The following is a 12,393-nucleotide window of genomic DNA, read 5'->3' on the forward strand; positions in this document are numbered from 1 at the left end:
ACAGAGCTCTCTCCCTCTCTCCTTCTCTCTCTCTCTCTCTCCATCCATCCATCCATCCATCCATCCATCTCTCTATCTCTCTCTCTCTCTCTCTCTCTCTCTCTCTCTCTCTCTCTCTCTCTCTCTCTCTCTCTCTCCATTTCTCTCTCTCTCTCTCTCTCTCTCTCTCTCTCTCTCTCTCTCTCTCTCTCTCTCTCTCTCCATTTCTCTCTCTCTCTCTCTCTCTCTCTCTCTCTCTCTCTCTCTCTCTCTCTCTCTCTCTCTCTCTCTCTCTCTCTCTCTCAAGGATGATTGTGGACAAACACTTGGGGATCGAACCCAGATCCTTTCTTCTGGGAAAACCCGAACCACTTTACTATCCGGATAACACCGCTGCTAATACGACCAAAAACCTTAAGCTTGAGGGACAACCAACCTGGACTCTGTTTTATCACGGTGGACTCATACATACCAGTCCGGATTAAAACTCTTTAGGATTTCAAATGTGACCGAACTTGCTTCAATACAATAGTGGTCAGACTGCATGGGGACAGAACCGTAGCCAGGATGTGTATGGAAGAAGCCTAGCCCTATGACTAATCTGAAATGCTGAGAGGGATCGCTGCTGTGGGAAACAGAACAAAGAAAGGGTTCAACATCAGTCTGTGATGACACATCGATTAATACTTGGTGTTAGATGATACCAGTATAATTCCATTAGCAGATGGAAACATCTAAAACTTGTATTTAAAGTTGGCTTGTGGAGGAAAAAACAATTTTTCTGTCCAAATCAGTCTTCAGAATCTCTGTATTAAACAAGATAAAATGTATTACGGTTTAGTCATTTAGCGGATGCTTTTATCCAATGCAACTTACAAGTGAGTCTTAGACAGCTCAGAGCAAACAATCAATATTGCAGGAAAAAAAAAGATTCCAAGTGCTGCACAACCTAGTGGATAAAAGACAACTTGGATAGAGTCCAGAGGGCGAGTAGATTTTAACAAACGCAAAGTTAGTATTATGGTTTCCTTGCATATATTAAATTGTATATTCAGTCTGACCTCTTCTGTTTAAAGTCAAATATTAGCAGCTAAGCAGATACATTGTATCTCGGGGTTACGGGTCTGTTCAGGGAAGGCCTGACGCGTGTGTATTCGACCCCTCATAGAGAACAGCACCAGCAGCAACATGGAAGTAATACAGTAATACATCAATGTCAATATCGTAAGCCCTTGATCACAGCTCAAGGGGCTTCACGGCACCACTGTACATCCACTAACCAAAGCCCTCTAAAGGGCAAGAAAACCCCCTGATCAGTGAAAAGCCTTTGGCAGAAACACAGAGGAAGGATCCCTCATTTCAGGGATGGTCTGGGGTGTGATGGGTGCAGTAACGGACAGGCTTAGTAACATAACGACAAACCTAGGGGGGGGGGGGGTCTTCTGATGAAGAAGTGCTTTTTAACAACAGTGCTATAGTGTGTTGTTGATGTGTTGGCTGATTGGCCAATGTCGGTGTCAGCTGGGCAGTCAGCTGGTTGTCAATTGGTAAACATGGGTTTGGATTTGCAAAAATGTGACTGGTTTTCGTTGTCATTAAATGGGTGAATTACACACTTTGTTGTGCACCGTAGTAGCCTAGTGGAATTGTTCAACAAGAGCCCGAGGTGATGTTGATAACGTCTGCGGTTGTTGATCAGTTGGGCTGCCCGCCTTTATCGGCTACTTCCCGACCCTTTGAACCTACTGAAATATATTCTTCCGTCCAAATCCTTCCAAAGGTCAGAAGAAAACGGTGTGATGACTCAATGTGTGTCTGGGGCTGGGTTTGTGTGTGTGAGTCTGTCTGTCTGTCTGTCTGCCTGTGGCGGTGTTGTGTGTGTGTATGTGTATGTGTGTGTCTGTCTGCCTGTGGCGGCATTTGAGTGTGTGTGTGTTTGTGTGTGTGCGTGTCTGTCGGTCTGTGACGGCGTTATGTGTGTGTGTGTGTGTGTATGTGTTTAATTGAATCCAATAAATCTCTTTGTCCCATTCTTCCCCCGGTTTCTACAAAGCGCTTTGTTAAAAATGACGGTTCTTGGTCTGAAAGGCTAATAAACCTGACGTGATTGTAAACAAATCAATAACACTGGCGAACCAGGGCCCTGGTCTGGAGGGGCCCGGGGCCCAGAGACGGTCCGGCTCCATCTTATCTGAGGGGGGCCCCTGACTGGCCCTGTGTACAGGAATCTCTTTCATGTGGCAGCGGCCAATGACTGGTTAGTGTTCAAACAAGACCATACAAATGCAGCGCACCATGCCATGCTACTTCATATCATAACGTAACATAGCATGACATCACTTCTTGAATACATTTTGGTTGGTGACAGTTGAAGAAACGAATAGGACTCAAAGCACCTTCGTTTTATGTTGGATACTATATCGTCGTTCATTTCCTTTTGGTCTGTTTATATGCTTGCAGAATGGTTCAAAATAAGGAAACCAAATGCATTGGTAAAAACAAATGGCATAACGAAGACTGTTTGTTGTCCGTGTGAACCGCGTGTGTTTCGGTATACCTGATGCGTGCCTTCAAACCGCTCAACTGATAAAACGTACCTGACGTCTCTCAGCAACTCCCAGTACCTCTCATGGAATGGCACAAGCATCGTTAAATACCGCCTTAACGCGCACACTTTACCTTGATAAACCGCCTTAAAGGGCCATACTGGTCTGGTGGATCAAACCAATGTAACCGTCTCTCCTGGCTCACTAAAAAATCTGTTACCAATATAAACTGTCAAAATGACTTCCTCCTAACCGATTCTGCGGTGAATGCACCTAATGTAAACAGTAGGAATATCCCCCTTCGATCTTTGAGATAAGACATATTGTAAAGAACGGAAGCACTGTCTGTTGCAGGTTGACTGGTTGTCCTGGTCAGTGAATTCCACTTTACGTTGAGGTCGGTGCAGAGGTGAAAGCCGAGAACGATTAAGGGCATTCTTATCTGGCTCCTATCGGGCCTAAAACAAGACCTGACGTAGCATAAAGCTAAGTTAATAACACTCGTCCTTCAAGTTGGGGTTCAATGTTGCGCCTGCCGGGCTGTGCTTTGCTTTGGTTAGTAAATTAAGATAAACTATGCCCTATCGTATAACATATTTTTGTTACGATAGGCATGCCTTACCTTTTTCTTTGTATTATTATAAAGGTTGTGTTTATTTATGATTCTTTTTTTTTTTTTACAAATGCGTGACTAAAAAGAGTTTCCATTGCAAGGGGTTTCAGGTTTTTATCTGTTCAAATTTGTGATATAACTTAAATATCCATATCAAATGGAAAAACACAACACTCAAAACACACACACACACACACACACACACACACACACACACACACACACACACACACACACACACACACACACACACACACACACACACACACACACACACACACACACACACACACACACACACACACACACACACACACACACACAAACACCAACATACACACACAGACTTCCCAGTGTTTGAAACGTGATCACGTCAAATGAACCAGAGTTCAACGTGCCTTTCTGTGTTGACCCCTGACCTCAGAGTGTTGTTCAGGATGCCAGCACTGACTGACTGATTAACATGACAAAAGTGAGTCATGTGTGTGAGTTTGTGTGTGTGTATTTGTGTATTTGCCTCTAAATGAGTAGAATTACCAGTGTTTAGGGCTGAATTAAGGCATTGCACCTTGGAAAAGTGTGTGTGTGTCATGTGTTTGTGTCATTTGTGTGCAGGAAGAGGGTTTTGGTTTTTGTGCGCAATGTATACATTCCCTATGCTGACGCATATACTGCCTTACCTGTCATGACATGACACGTTATTTACATACATGTACTTAATTTACGCATGCACAACTGTTATTCTGTATGTATGTATGTATGTATGTATGTGTGTGTGTGTGTGTGTGTGTGTGTGTGTGTGTGTGTGTGTGTGTGTGTGTGTGTGTGTGTGTGTGTGTGTGTGTGTGTGTGTGTGTGTGTGTGTGTGTATGCATGTATGAGTTTATATATGTATGTGCGTATGTTCGGGTTTCTATGTGTGTGTGTGTATGTGTCTGTGTATGTATGTATGCATTTTTGTATGTGGCAATGTGTGTATGTACAGCATACTTCCATGCATACATTCACACATACAAACACAAATACATATATATGATGTAATCCAACCTCTTCTGGCCAGCAATGTCACGCTCCTTAACTGTAAATATTCCCTACAACCAACCCATTTCGGTGACACTTTGACGGGATAAAACCTCAATGAACTATTCGGTGCAATCCTCTCGGGTGATGTGCAAACACATACATCAAGGCTTCTATATTGGCCAATGAATGTTCATTAATATTATAAACATTCTGGCATCAACAACCCGAGGAGGAGGAGGAGGAGGAGGAGGAGGAGGAGGAGGAGGGAGGAGGGAGGAAGGAGGAAGGAGGAAGGATCCTCATGCGATGAAAAATGTCCCCTGCAGAGACCCATAAGTCCTGCGGCCCTCCCATGTCCTCTCGTTTGTTACGGCCACAAATCTCCCCCCTCTCCCCCCTGGCCCCTTCCCCTCCTCACTGTGCAGTGTCACACTTTGGCCTTGACGGAGCACCTCGCTCTCCCATCTCATACGCACTCGCGCTGAATCATCTACGATCCGAGCTCCAATAACTCATAACTCCAGCCCCAGCACCCTCCACCCCTCCGCACCCCCAACATGGCTGCCAAGTGGCTGATGTTTTATATTTTTATGGCTCTTCGCAGGACTGCAGTAATGCTGACATCACCAAAGCCACTGCGTCCGTGTCAAGAAGAATAAGTAGTGCATCGCACAGGAAACTCCCAACATGTTCAGAAATAAAAGAGAGTTTGGACACGCAGTTCCCTATTTTGCCATGCTGTGTGCGGGACTTGTGCGTGTTGTGTTTCGCAATGCTTTTGTTGTGTTGAACGGGTGACCTTGCTGTCAATGAGAGGGTTTGTAATGCAGAGCATAGAAAGTCGTCCGTTTCCTGATGGGGAAAATCTTGCTGGTGTTGGCGTGTTTGACGTGTTTCAAGGTCTGGTTATCAGATGCATCTGTACCTTTGTTCATGTTACTCTATCTACCTGCATACTGACACACATGTTCCCATTGACTCACCTTTGATTAAAATCTCAAACTCTGTGATGAAAGAGGAGAGTCGCTGGGAGAAAAGGTAGACTGGGAGGAAAGCTTATTCCAGAACCGTGAGGTTTGAGCACTTTAAAATCACTGCCACTCTGAAGCATTGATAAAGTTGTAGTGAATAGTTATAAATGAGTTTAGTCTTTTGTGTGAGCTTATCTAAAGTGAGAACTATCTATTCCTCACTAAGCATTTTTAAATGACATGTTAAGACTGGATTGCTCAGGCCTGGAAGTTAGAAAGCAGTAGTGTGAGCTCATCTGAGGGGAGGAAAGATATAGTTCATACTTTGGATAAGCTTACACCACGTGATGACCCAATGCTTTCTAGCAACCTAAACTAATCGTGAATTGCAACGAATTGCAGCCAATTGCATTAACTGTTTATACAGCATCATAAACACATTGTGAATAGTTAGTAAATAATCAACTTCTCTATTATTTATTAGTGAATTATAATAACATTCATGTAGGAACAATGCTTTAAGAATGATGAATTCACAATATGCTCCAACTTTATTTATGCCTCAAAATTGCATTTTTTCTTTAGGGCTGACTAAGTTGGATTTTCGTCGTCTCTTGACAGGGTTGAGTGAATGGTTGGGAAATCTCCGGTCCAGATGCAGACAGCTGTTAGTGGCCGTAGTAGAGACACACGCAGGGTGGGAGGGTGGAGAGGAGATAGGAAGCACATGTTGTTGGACTCTCTGGAAGTGAGCTGTTTTCTCACACACACTTCTCCGGTTAAGACTGCAAAGTCAACATCCAAACCCATCTGGTGTGTTTGACCATAGTAGAAGTAAAAGAAATGGTGGAGTGGTCAGCCCAAAATAACATATAAGTACTACTACGATTACTGTCCTGAGAAACGATTTTCACACATTTCACATTACTGAGCACTTCAATGGGAATGATTGATGATAATCAACCCTTCACAAAGGATTGATAGTGATCTGTCCTTCACACCAACATCTTTTCCCAGTGACCTCTGGGACTTTCTTTCCGGGCAGGACAACTGCCTTTAAAATAGGTTCTGAATGAGCTTACTGTAGCAGAAAAAGCAGCTTTGGCCAGCACGAGTCTGCCTCTCTGAGCAGAGGGTAGCTGGAAGTCCCTAAGGGCCAGGGGGACCCGCGGGGGCCGACAAGACATCAGTGTTAATAATCACACGTTTCCTGTGCCTTCAAGTGTGTCCCCCTTTTTGTTTCATTTACGAAATGTCCCCTTTCACTCCCTGACCTGCATGAAGAACATCTTTGTCTCACTCTAGTTGTTTTGAGACATCAAAGCCCCTCACAGTTCATCAAGAGTCCTTTAATCTTGTTCCGACTTGTTTACTGGAACGGATCTATACTGTAGAACACTTTTGAGCCATAAATCGATGTTTGTGCTGCAAGCAGCTAATTGATTTGATTAGACTCCTCAGAGAAAGCCACAAACTAGTTTTTCTGGATGTAAAAAAAAAAGGCCTGCCGACATAAATAGTTTAGTTTGTTGGAGAAATAACTTTATCCAAGAAGAAATCAATACTAAACATAATCATTGAACCATCAACAGTACCAGATTTGAATACAACTTTATATCTAACATAAAGTAAATGATATACCAGCTAAAATGAACAATTGGCTCACTTAGTGAAACCAAGGTGTTTATCCAACCGCTTTTAATCAAAGTCTTGGCCTCAATCCCGATCACAAACTTCCCTGTTCGTCAGCGTGCATTTAAGAGGGTATTTCAGAACAAAGACAAGACAAGACAGGAAAAGACAGCAGAGATAACAGCAGTCTGCTGTAGCTGTGCTGCAGGTCTGGGCGGGGGTTACCATACCTGACGCTGATGACACTCATCCAGCTGTGGCAGCCCAGCCCTGCGTCCCTACCCCCGATAAGCCCCGCCCACCACCATCACCCCCCACCACCACTACCACCATCTGTTCCGGGGGGTAGGGGGACCCGGCAGTCTGTTACCATGGTAACGCTGCCTCGATAGCCCCCGGCCCCTCCTCCTCCCCCTCCTCCTCCTCCTCCTCCTCCCGCCCTCCCTTGCTGCGGGCGTGGGGGAGGAGAGAGAGGGGGAGGGGTCCTTTTGTGAGCTCCACGTGGAGTGTGTAAGGACTGTAACCTGAGTGAGCTCCAGACCACCTCAAGGGGAGGGGGGGGGGGGGGGCTAACGTGCTGGGAGCATCAGAAAAATACAATACTGAACCTTTGTTAATTAGCAAATAGATGTGATCTTTGGAATAAAGGCGAGACAAATTGATTTGTATGTGGTCAATACTGGACAATTTTTATGTGGAGACACCACCCACACGCATGCACACACACACACACACTCACGCAAACACACACACACACAAACACACACACACACACACACACACACACACACACACACACACACACACACACACACACACACACACACACACACACACACACACACACACACACACACACACACACACAAACAACAACAACAACTGCCAGAACCACGACCATCCCGTCAGCTCAGTATCTCCCATCCTCTGTCAGTCGGCTGGTCGGTCTGTCTTCATGTCTTTCTATACATGTGACCTATATCTATGTCTGTCTAACTACATATCTTTGTGTCTCTCTGTCTCGATGTCTGCTAATATATCTATGTGTCTGTCTGCCTGTCTATATATCTAGGTGTCTCTATCTGTCTAACATTCTTCAAGTCTCCTCCAAGGTTTCCTCCCACTCCAGCTCTGCTTTTTCTCCAGTTCCCTGTCTATTAGTATCTAGTTTAGCTTATTCTGTGGTCTTTCCTATGCTTCCTTCACCAGTTCATTTAGGGATTAATGTGATTAAAGGCATGCTGACCTGATGTGTAGAGTGACAGAGACATGGACTGCTACACAACACAGATGGGACAGATTAGTGTTGCTGGCATTAAAACTCACAGATAGAAAAGAAGCCTTCCAATGTGGGTTCACTCCTGTGCTACAGGACCGGGGCATGGCCTTGGCTGCCGGCCTGACAGCCCCACAGGTGCAGCCAAAGGCTTCTAGTAACCACCCCCAGCTGGATCATGACTCAAAATCGGTGATATATATCTGTGATTTTTGGTGAGTTGCAGATTTGTTGGCAGGCTGGGGGGGTACCCCGCTAGCGCATCGGGTAGAGCAGGTACTATTAAGGCTCAGTCCTGATCGCAGCGACCTGGGTGCGATTCCTGGTCCTCTGCTGCAGGTCATCCCCTCGATCTCCCGTACCTTCCTAACTATCTCACTCTTTAATAAATCATAAAAATGCGACAAAAAAAACAAAAACAGAAGGATATAGATTTGTTGACAGGCAGGCAGGAGCAGGGTTGCGTAAACAAAGCATTAACAAAGGAAACAAACAAGGAAGGGGGGGGGGGGAAATGTATTTCCTACTCCGAAGAAACGCATGGTCATTTTTCCGTGAATCATTTGGGAATGTCGCCAGTTGAACTTTGCACACAGTTCCCCCCCCCCCCCCCCCCCCACCATGTGCACCTCATGCACACCCATGGACGTTGGCAGGGCGACCGCCGCAAGAATGCATGTTAAAGGATTATATGCTGTGCCCAAAGATGAGGAGGAGGAGGAGGAGGAGGAGGAGGAGGAGGAGGAAGAATTCGGTCGACTGACTCAAAGACCTGAAATACCTCTGTACTGTTTAGTGTTTACAGCTTGCAGGTGCGGGCATGCTGGGAAGACATTATAGAGACAACAGGGCTAGAGGGTCGCGGCTGCCAAGATGAACGCACTGATGAAGTCAGATTTCCAGACATTAGTAAAGACATTGATCAATACAAGTATATGGAAAGTTGGAATGCATGTATCACTTGGGAAGCACACTGAATCCATATACTTGTTTGTTGCCTGGTAAAGGTCTCCTAAATGTGTATTTCAAACCTTTGAAGATGATAATAGATATGATTATGTATGGCTACATATCTTCATTACTGTTTAATACAAAAGAGCAGAGGGCACTGGCTTGGATCTCCAACTTCAACCTTCCACCCGTAGGCTAGCATGCATCCTTCAACAGGAAGCTAGCCTAACCCCTACTCCTTAGTGTGCCGTACGTATCTGAATTCACCGCAGGCCACGTTGCAGAAAAGACAGCTAAGTAACAGTTAATAGTACAATGCCTTGTGTCTACGTGTGACATGATCCGCATTTCGCCCACTTCCTCGACTCTCCAACAGAACCAACCGTCTCAAAGGGACTTGTTGCACAAGCATTCCGCAACAAACCAGTTGCACCACTGCTTTGTGCGATCTGTGAACTTGTGTGTGTGTGTGTATGCACGAGCGTGTGTGGCCGAGAGGAAGGAAATCTTAATGCGGGGGTGATTCATTATGGCTCTCTTCTGTTGAATGGAATCCCTTCCTGTCCCTAGATATGCAGCCTGTCCCAGCCCTGAAACACACCAGGGCTGTCTTTAGGAGCCAAATCACACCTCTGTCCCAGATGACAGCACAGAGGTACATCCTGGGTCCCTACAGTGGTGCTTGAGTTGAGTGTTCTGCATTTTGATTCAGAGCGCAGTTCAGCAAAGGGCCGACATCTTCATAATCTGAGGATTGATGAGTCACACAAATTAACATTTATAGGAACGCCATCGACTCATCTTTAATAATAGAACCCAAAGATGTAGCAGGAGGGACAAAAGCGGACCATCGATCTCCCTGAGAGTATAAGAGGCGCACAGACCTACGGCGCCAGTTCGATGCAGAAGCATGACTTGACCATGAGGTTCAAACCCCACTCCTGGCCAGAGGTTCAACGATGACTGCATTGATGTGTGAATTGAATGCCATAGGACCTACCTTAGGACGGAGAACAGGGTTAAGAAATAAATAAATTAGGTGAGAGAGAGTGAGAGAGAGAGAGAGAGAGAGAGAGAGAGAGAGAGAGAGAGAGAGAGAGAAGTGATGGAGAGAGAGAGAGCGAGAGAGAGAGAGAGAGAGAGAGAGAGAGAGAGAGAGAGAGAGAGAGAGAGAGAGAGAAGTGATGGAGAGAGAGAGAGCGAGAGAGAGAGAGAGAGAGAGAGAGAGAGAGAGAGAGAGAGAGAGAGAGACATCTGGTCTTTCACCTCTGGAAATAATAACTGTCAACCAGAGGGAGGAGAGGAGCTCTCTACCATATGGCACTTTGTTGACTCATCAATAAAAAAAAAAAACTAACTGACACACAGTCCTCCATTCACACAGATACAGTCATCCAGACAAAAACACATCTTAAAGTAATCCAGACGAACACATCATACAGTCATACACACACATCACATTCCTCCAAACAAACAGAGTTTAACACACACACACACACCAAGTCACACAGTCTCAAACACACGCACGCACGCACGCACGCACGCACGCACGCACGCACGCACGCACGCACGCACGCACGCACGCACGCACGCACGCACGCACGCACACACACACACACACACACACACACACACACACACACACACACACACACACACACACACACACACACACACACACACACACACACACACACACACACACCCACAGGCAGGAAACTAGTGCTACTCTTCACGATTGAGAATACATGTCTACTCAAGATTAAATTCAGACACAAGTCCTTTTTGTTTAAGGCCGATGGACAGTGGACATTGGGGAACCCAGTTTCTTTCTCTCTCCTTCTTTCTGTGGGGAGTCAAACATCATCGCCCATATTGTGCAGCCCACAAAGTAAAAGGGAATAGTAAAGGCTGTATCCAACAGAAGTGGAATAACATTTTTCATGAGGCGTCTGCATAATAGTGGAGGCTGGGCGGGACATAGCGTTGCAAAGAGTGTGTGTGTGTGGGGGGGGGGGGGGGGGGGGGGGATATTTGAATCTTTTAAAAATCAAAGCTGTCAATCACCATGCTATGATTTATAGTTGACAATACTCAACTGTTTGTTGGAAAACCGGGGCAGGAATCTGGGATTATTATGTAACACAGCCCACAAATAAATGTTTGGGCACAAATATAGGAAAAATACCTTAGGGGATTGTAATTTTATATTTACCCAATTCATATATTATGGTGTTATAGAAATTCCAAAATAGGCAGCGCCGTTTGGAAGGGTCAAGTGCAAACTGTTGTTGGCATTCAAACATCATGGTGAGCGATCTTGTTCTCTAAAGAACGACAACACAGGCTGTCAATCAAGGCTGTAATGGATGACATATAAAGAATAGGATAGTGTAGCTGGCTAGTGTTTGACTCCCAGACGAAACAAAAGGTAGCGGGGTTCGATCCCCATCGTCCGCACCCTACCGGCAGCATAAAGCAAGATGCCCTCGCCCCTACCTTCTCCTTTTATTCCCTTTATCTGAAATCACAAGCGTCTCCTCAAATGACAAGTAATGCTCAGTAGACACAATGACGAGAACAGTACTAGAAGTTCTGTTGTCCTGCTTCTGGGTCACGGTGACGGGCTGAATGAGGGTGGGGGCGGTTGGAGGTGGCGCTCAATGTGTGTGAGACACGGAATGTGAATAACTGGTACACCCCTGAATGGGACCATACTTGGGGTTTGGGGGGGGGGGGGGGTTGTGCAGCCCGCCATCACCCTCCTCCCTCCCTGACCCCTCACCATAAGATGGAGGGGGGGGGGGGGGGGGGGGGGGGGGGGTAATGGTCATTGTGCATTCCTCACTTCCAGACCTCATGCTTTGCAGCAGAATCCGATATTGCACAATAACTGTTGGGCTGGTGCCAGGGGGAGGCATTCTCTGAGAGCCCTGGTCAGAGAGCAGCAGAATGTACTAGAATAGGATGTATTTATAAACAACAACAGCAAGGTTCTGCGGCCTGGAAGTTTGTCCTTTGTCTCAGTGGCCCAACAAACAGTAATCGGAATAATAGTTTTGAGGGAAATAAATGCTATTTAGATTAACCCAAACTACGTTGGTATGTAGTTTGGCCTCCTGTTATTTGTGTTAGACCTTATACTGTACAATAAAGGTTAAAGTTCCCTGAGGAAGAAGCTGCATAGGCCAGCACAGGAGTTATTAAAGGGGGGGTATTTCCATGAACCCTGCTGAGATTTCAACTCCCACCTTTGATTAAGTGTGGTGGTGCTTAATGTCTCGCTGCACATGCTAACGGTAAGACATTTCCCATGTAAAGACAAATAGACCATTAAATTGATTCTGGGACCTTGCTGTTAAGGAGGACAACTGTTCTACTATTGAGTGTGGCCATTCATCA

This window comes from Gadus macrocephalus, chromosome 20, assembly GCF_031168955.1.
Source record: "Gadus macrocephalus chromosome 20, ASM3116895v1".
NCBI lineage: Eukaryota > Metazoa > Chordata > Actinopteri > Gadiformes > Gadidae > Gadus > Gadus macrocephalus.